Below are 7769 nucleotides of genomic sequence, written 5' to 3' on the forward strand. Positions count from 1 at the left end.
TCAATCAGCCACTGGGAACTCACTACTGCAGGAACCGATGGCCACAAGGGGGCTCCTGGAGCAGGTCTTCAGGCTGAGTCTGACCTGACTCCAACACCTAGGCTTTGTCTTTACCCAGCTGCGTACCCCAGGCACCGGCACTTGCCAGGCAGCCTCGTATCCCGGGTGCCTGCCCTGCAGCCTCGTACCCCAGGTCCCTGCCCTGCAGCCTCGTACCCCAGGTCCCTGCCCTGCAGCCTTGTAGCCCAGGCACCCGGCGCCTGCCCTGCAACCTTTTACCCCGGGTGCCCAGCGCCTGCCCTGCAGCCTTGTACCTCGGGTGCTCGGCCCCTGCCCTACAACCTTTTGCCCCAAGCGCCCGGCGCCTGGCCTGCAACCTGCACCCCGGGCGCACGGCTGGGAGGTGTTTGGCGAGCTGCTTTGTGAAGGGCTGTGTGTGATGGGGAGTGGTGCATGGGGCTGTGTGTGTAGATTGTGTCAGTGTGTGCGATACGGGTTGTGCGCAGCGTGCACATCTGCAGGCACGGGGCTGTGTGTGTAGATTGCGTCAGTGTGTGTCTGTTTGTGGTGGAGGCTTTGGGTGCTGGGAGGTTGTGGCAGTATGTCTGACTGCAGTAGCGTGTAGTGGGGCCATTGGGCTGTATTGCGGGGGGGTGCCGGGGGTGCTGCCGAGGAGGCTGTGGTGAGTCAGTGGAAATCTTTACTCCCATCCTTAGCCACCGGTGCCAGACAGGCCCTCTGCCCTCCCCCTCTGGGTTGCGGTTTCATCCCTCGCAGACATTCCTAACGGGGCTGGGGGGAGGGGATGGGGCCGGGGTTGTGATTTGTGGGGCTCTGTTCGCTCTCCAAGTGCTGACATCCCATGTGCAGCTGGGACAGACACCGCACTGGCCAGCACCCTCAGCCACCCGCTGCCCTCCTGGCCACAGCTAGCCCTCCAGCCCGGGTCTCACTGACAAGGCTGGCTCCCCGTCCGTGAGAAGCAGAGATGGCCAGGTGACAGGCTGATCTTTGCTGCCTGGCTTTCCTGTAGGATGCAGGAACGGCTGGCGCAGCGGGGCCCTGGTCAGTCAATCCCACAGGCGGCCTCAAGTGACCCAGCCAGGAGGGGAAGCTGCTGCATCTGCCTTTTCCTTCCTTGCACATCCTCTGGGGCTGCCGCTCAATTTAGCACCAGTGACAGGGCCCTGCAGGGAGCCTCTGTTTACCCACAGGTACGGGAGGGTGGCCAACTGCCACTGGGCCCGATGCCCATGCGCTGGGGCGGCCTTTACACCTGTGCAAAGTGAGAGGCAAAGGCCGCCAGCTGGGGATTCCCTTGCACCCAAGTCAAGCCCAGTGTGCTCTGGTCCTGATGGCAAGCGACCCGCAACGGGGGCAAAAGGGACATGAGTTGCCATGGCCTATTGCTGAGACCACGAGCAAGGGGGCCGCTGCTCGGCCAGGACCGAGGCTGGCCCCGGCGTTTCGCAGTGTCTGACAATAGTGCAGCCTTGTCACTGCTGCGCTGGGCCCCAGCACGGAAAGATGCCGTCAGGTCCCTGTCTGATTGCTGTGCCTTATCGGGGGTGTTCTGTAGAACACCTGAGGGGCCTGCTCACCTTTAACCGCGCCACTGGGCTGCATCTGAGCTCACACCGCGATTGCTGGCCCCAGGGGATTGATGCCCTCAAAAGAGGCTGATGCTGGAGGAAGAGGCCAGGACTCCTGGTAACGGTGTTTTGGAAATAATCTGGAAAGCTCCAGTGGGAAGCAGCCATTGGCTCCGGCCCTATTCTCTAGCTGGAAGCTGTGTTAGCTACTGGCTAAAGCAGGGGGCTGGCAGTCAGAATTCCTGGGCTCTGTTCCTGGGCTGGGAACAAGTGTTCTGCAGTGTATTGAGCGGAGGACTGAGATTCAGGCCACCTGGGCGCTATACCGGCTCTGTCATTGACTTGCTGTATGGTCTTCACCCAGCCACGTCCACGTTCTGTGCCTCAGTTTGCCCACCTGTGGAATCAGGGCATTAGCCCAAACCACCCCACTTGCCAGCCCATGGTCAGGGCCGGCTTTATGACCCGCGGGGCCCGATTCCAATATCCGGCGGCAGTCCAGGGCTTCAGCAGCACTTCGCGGCGGGGGGTCCGCTCCAGGGCTTCCACGGCACCAAAGGATGACACACACACACATACCTCCGCCTCCGAAATGCCGCCAAAGACCCCCGGAGTGGAGCCCTCTTAGGCGCGGGGCCCGATTCCGGGGAATCGGGGGAATCAGCTTAAAGCCGGCCCTGCCCGTGGTCATGTGGGTTTGGTCAGTTTGACTCAGCTTGGGCTTGGCTGTAGGTTTGGGTTCAGTGAAGGGCAGTGTAGTGAGGATTCAGTCACAATGAGGCTGGGAGTTTGGTTAAGCAATGTGCTTCTCCCAGCTCCTTCCTAGTTCACATCTCCTCTCGGGGATGGTTGGCACGGGCATCTCCATCCAACTGAGACCTACAAATTCCCACCTGGAAAATCCCCATTGCTCTGTTGGAGACTCCCCCAGAGGAACTGAGGGGCCCCACCACTGAACCTAGAATTCATGGCATTCCCCGTGGCCTGGGATTTCAGTTCAGTGACCCCCCCCCCCATCCTGCCCCGGGGGCTGGGAGCTCACCGGGTGTTTGCAAAGGGCTTGCAGGTCCCCTCGGCAGTGGTGAAACCAGAGGGGGGGCTCTTATCACGCCTGCTAAGCAGGAGGGGGAGCAGGGCTCAGCCTGGCTATAACCAGGCATCATCCAAGCCACACCCCTCTCTTTGTGTCGTTCCAAGGCAGCAGAGATCAGCTCTTACCGACAGTCGCTGTGGCCTGGTCTACACTAAGAAGTTAGATCGACCCAGCTTCGACACTCGGGTGTGAAAAATCCACACACACCCTGTTGCGGAGTGTGGGGGAGTCAGGGCCCTGCACCCCTCTTCCCGAGATTCACTGCGACTCTCAACCAGCCAGTAAAGCAGAAGGTTTATTTAAGGACAGGAACACAGTCTCAAGCAGAGCGTGTAGGTACGACCAGACCCCCTCAATTAGGTCCCTCTGGGAGGTTCAGGGAGCTTAGACCCCAGCTTGGGGGTTCCCTGCCTTGCACCACCCAGCCCAAACCGAAACTAAACTCCCAACTCCTCCCGCTGCTCCTCTCCTTTGTTCAGTCTCCCGGCCAGAAGGTGTTAATTCTCCCCACCCCCGTTCCTGGCTCAGGTTACAGCTCAGGTAGCTTCCTTCAAGGGAAGTCCCACATCCCCACTGCAATCCCCCTGCAACATTCCCAGGTCAAATCTGCCCTGCTCCCTGCTCCGTCACATCTCTCCCCCCTTCAAGACTGAACTGAGCGGGGTCACTCTGACCAGTGACCTGGGGAAGTTCAGGGCTCCCTCTCCGGGACAATGCGTCCGCTATCAGGTTGTCACGTCCCTTCACATGGACCACGTCCATGTCATAATCCTGCAGGAGCAGGCTCCATCTCAGGAGCTTGGCGTTGGCTCCTTTCATCTGGTGCAGCCAGGTCAGGGGAGAGTGGTCGGTGTGCACGGTGAAGTGACGCCCAAAGAGATATGGCTCTAGTTTCTTGAGGGCCCACACCATGGCCAAGCATTCCTTCTCGATGGCCGCGTAGTTCTGCTCCCAGGGTAGCAACTTCTTGCTCAGGTACACGATGGGGTGTCTCTCCCCCTTTTCATCCTCCTGCATTAACACCGCCCCCAGTCCTGTGTCTGAGGCGTCGGTGAACACCATAAAGGGCTTGTCAAAGTCTGGGTTTGCCAGAACTGGGCCACTGACCAGAGCCTCCTTCAGCGCCCGGAGAGCCTCCTGGCACTCCTCGGTCCAGACCACTTTGTCTGGCTTCCCCTTCTTGCACAGCTCAGTGATGGGGGCGGCTATGGCGCTAAAGTGGGGCACGAACCTCCGATAGTACCCTGCCATCCCAATAAAGGCTTGGACCTGCTTTTTGGTTTGAGGAGCGGGCCAGTCTCTGATCACCTCCACTTTGGCTGGTTCCGGCTTTAGGCAGCCGCTTCCCACCCGGTGGCCTAGGTAGGATACCTCAGCCATCCCCACCTTGCACTTCTCCGGTTTTACGGTCAGCCCAGCCTTCTGGAGTCGGTCCAGCACTTGTCTAACCTGGGATATGTGGTCCTCCCAGGTCTGGCTAAAGACACAGATGTCATCGATATACGCCACGGCAAAACTCTCCATCCCCCTCAGTAGCTGATCCACCAGTCGTTGGAAGGTGGCCGGCGCTCCCTTGAGGCCGAAGGGCAGGGTCAGGAACTCATAGAGCCCCAGAGGGGTGACAAAGGCCGATTTCAGCCTGGCATCTGCATCCAGCGGCACTTGCCAATAGCCCTTTGTAAGATCCATGGTGGTAAGGTACCGAGCACCTCCCAGCTTGTCTAGGAGCTCGTCCGGCCTGGGCATGGGGTAGGCATCGGCTACAGTGATGGCATTGAGCTTCCGATAGTCCACACAGAACCGGATCGACCCGTCCTTTTTGGGGACCAGCACCACCGGCGAGGCCCAAGGGCTGGAAGACGGCTGGATCACCCCCAAAGCCAGCATGTCATTGACCTCTCTTTCCAGGTCCTGAGCAGTTTTCCCTGTGGCTCGGAAGGGGGAGCATTTTATAGGCGGGTGCGATCCTGTCTGCACCCGGTGGACAGTCAGATTAGTGCGTCCAGGCTGGTTGGAAAACAGCTGTTGGTACAGATGCAGCACCCCTCCGATCTCAGCTCGCTGGGCAGGGGTTAGCCGATCAGAGAGGGGGATTGCTTCCAGGGGGAAGCCAACTTTTGTCCCAGGGAATAGATCTACTAAAGGGTCATCTCCCTGCCCCTCCCAATGTCCGCACACGGCCAACACCATATTCCCCCTGTCATAATATGGCTTCATCATATTCACATGGTACACCCGGTGGTGGTGTGCCCTGTTCGACAGCTCCACCACATAGTTTACCTCGTTTAGTTGCTTGACAACCTTGAAGGGCCCTTCCCAGGCGGCCTGGAGTTTGTTTTTCCTCACGGGGATGAGGACCATCACCTGATCCCCAGTGGCGAAGGCGCGGGCCCGTGCTGTGCGGTCATACCAGACCTTCTGCTTCCTCTGGGCTCTGGCCAGATTCTCCCTGGCCAGGCCCATGAGCTCGGCAAGTTGTTCCCGGAAGGTCAGGACATATTCCACCACCGACTCTCCCTCGGGAGTGGCCTTCCCCTCCCATTCGTCTCTCATCAGGTCCAGGGGCCCCCTTACCCGCCTTCCATATAGCAGTTCGAAAGGCGAAAACCCGGTAGACTCCTGGGGTACCTCCCTGTACGCAAACAGCAGGTGAGGTAAGTACTTGTCCCAGTCCTGCGGGTGCTGATTCATAAATGTTTTCAGCATCATTTTTAGCGTCCCATTGAACCTCTCCACCAGCCCGTTGGATTGGGGGTGATATGCTGAGGCCCAGTTGTGCCGGACCCCACATCTCTCCCACAAGCACCGGAGTAGGGCCGACATGAAGTTGGACCCTTGGTCCGTCAAGACTTCCTTGGGGAACCCCACTCGGCTGAAAATGGTCAGCAGCGCATCCGCCACAGTGTCTGCTTCGATGGACGATAAGGGCACTGCCTCGGGGTAGCGGGTGGCGAAATCTACCACCACCAGGATGTATTTCTTCCCAGACCGGGTCGTCTTGCTGAGAGGTCCCACTATGTCCATGGCCACCTTCTGGAAAGGCTCCTCTATGATGGGCAAAGGTCTCAATGCTGCTTTCCCCTTGTCCCGGGCCTTCCCCACCCTCTGGCAGGGGTCACAGGATCGGCAGTACTGCCGGACGTTGGTGAAGACCCCGGGCCAGTAAAAGTTCTGTAGCAGCCTCTGCCTGGTGCGCCGGATCCCCTGGTGCCCTGCGAGAGGGATGTCATGGGCCAGGTACAGTAGCTTGTGGCGAAACTTCTGGGGAACCACCAGCTGCCTCCTGATCCCCCACGACTCCACTTCCCCTGGGGGAGCCCACTCTCGGTACAGGAACCCCTTCTCCCACAGGAACCTCTCCTTGCATCCTCTCCTCATGGTCTGTACCACACTGAGGTCAGCCAGGCCCCTTAGCTTCCGCAGTGAGGGGTCCTTCTGCAACTCGGCCTGGAACTCGGCGGCTGGGGAAGGGATGGGGACCTGCTCCCTCTCGTCGGCTGGGTCGGAAGCCCCAGCCACCCCGAGGCCTGTCCTTGGGTGTTCTCTCCCCACCCGGGAAGGGTTCGGTGCCTCCGGTGGGACATCCTTCCCAAGGTCAGGGCGTAGTGCCCCTCGCCGGCTCTGGCTACGGGTCACGACTAAGGCGGTCTGGGGGCTGCTTGGCCAGTCCTCTAGGTCCCCCCCCATCAACACCTCATTGGGCAAATGGTGGTGCACTCCCACGTCCTTGGGGCCCTCCTTGGCCCCCCATTTCAGGTGTACCCTCGCTACGGGAACCTTGAATGGGGTCCCGCCCACCCCGGTCAGGGTCAGGAAGGTGTTGGGCACCACCCGATCTGGGGCCACCACCTCGGGCCGGGACAGTGTCACCTCTGCGCCCATGTCCCAGTATCCATAAACTTTCTTCCCATCCCCCTCCAGGGGAACAAGGCACTCGCTCCGCAGGGACAGCCCCGCGCCAACCCTGTAAACGGAGAACTTTGAATCCGGAGCATCTGGCCCCCCAGAGAAGCTGGCCTGGGGCCCTTCTCTTTCTTGAGCAGTTGATAAGCTGCCAGCCCCTCTTGCGTGAGAAGCCTGCCCCTCGTCCGTCTGGGCCTCTACCAAGTTAACCCGGTGCGGGTTCGGTCTGCTCAGTCTGTCCTTGAGCTTGGGGCACTGGGCCCGAACGTGGCCTCTTCGGCCGCAGTAATAGCAGCTCATGTCCCGTGGGTCCCCTCGAGCCGGTCGGTTGTCCCTGACGCTGGGCATTCCCCGTGGGAGGGGATTCCCCATATTCCCCCTTTGGGAGGTCCCCGGGTGACTCTCTCTCTGCATCGCGGCGGGCCTGTTCCTTTGGGGCTCCTCCCTGCCACCCCCTGACCGGCTCTTTACAAACTCATCAGCCAGCTGCCCTGCGTGTCGCGGGTTCTCTGGCTTTCTGTCCACCAACCACAGCCTCAGGTCGGATGGGCACCACTCATACAGTTGCTCCAGTACCAGCAGTTTAATCAGGTCCTCCTTCGTCTGGGCCCCACCAGCCCACTTGCTGGCGTATCTTTCCATGCGGACGGCTAGTTGCAGATATGAGATCTCAGGGGTTTTATCCTGACTCCGGAACCTTTCCCGGTACATCTCAGGAGTCAGCCCAAACTCACGTAGCAGGGCCTTTTTGAATAGTTCGTAGTCCCCTTTCTCTGCCTCTCCCAGTTGGCGGTACAATGCCACGGATTTGGGGTCCAGTAAGGGGGTAAGGACCCGGAGTTTGTCCGCGGGATCAACCCGGTGCAGCTCGCAGGCCGTCTCAAAGGCCTCCAGGAAGTCATCCATGTCCTCCCCCTCCTTGTATGGGGCCATGATGCACTTATCAAAGCTCCGTGCAGTCCCGGGTCCCCCCTCACTCACCGCAGCCGGGGGTTCGCTGCCCTTCAATCTCGCCAGTTCCAGTTCACGCTGATGCTGTCTCTCATTCTCCTCCCGTTCATGCTGTCTCTGTCTCTCTTTCTCCTCCCGTTCATGCTGTCTCTGTTGTTTACGATCCTCCAGCTCTCTCAGTTTTAGCTCTTTCTCCCATTCCAGCCAATTCCGCTCCACGGATGCCGAAC

This window comes from Malaclemys terrapin, chromosome 21 (genome assembly GCF_027887155.1).
Source record: "Malaclemys terrapin pileata isolate rMalTer1 chromosome 21, rMalTer1.hap1, whole genome shotgun sequence".
In the NCBI taxonomy this organism is placed as follows: domain Eukaryota; kingdom Metazoa; phylum Chordata; order Testudines; family Emydidae; genus Malaclemys; species Malaclemys terrapin.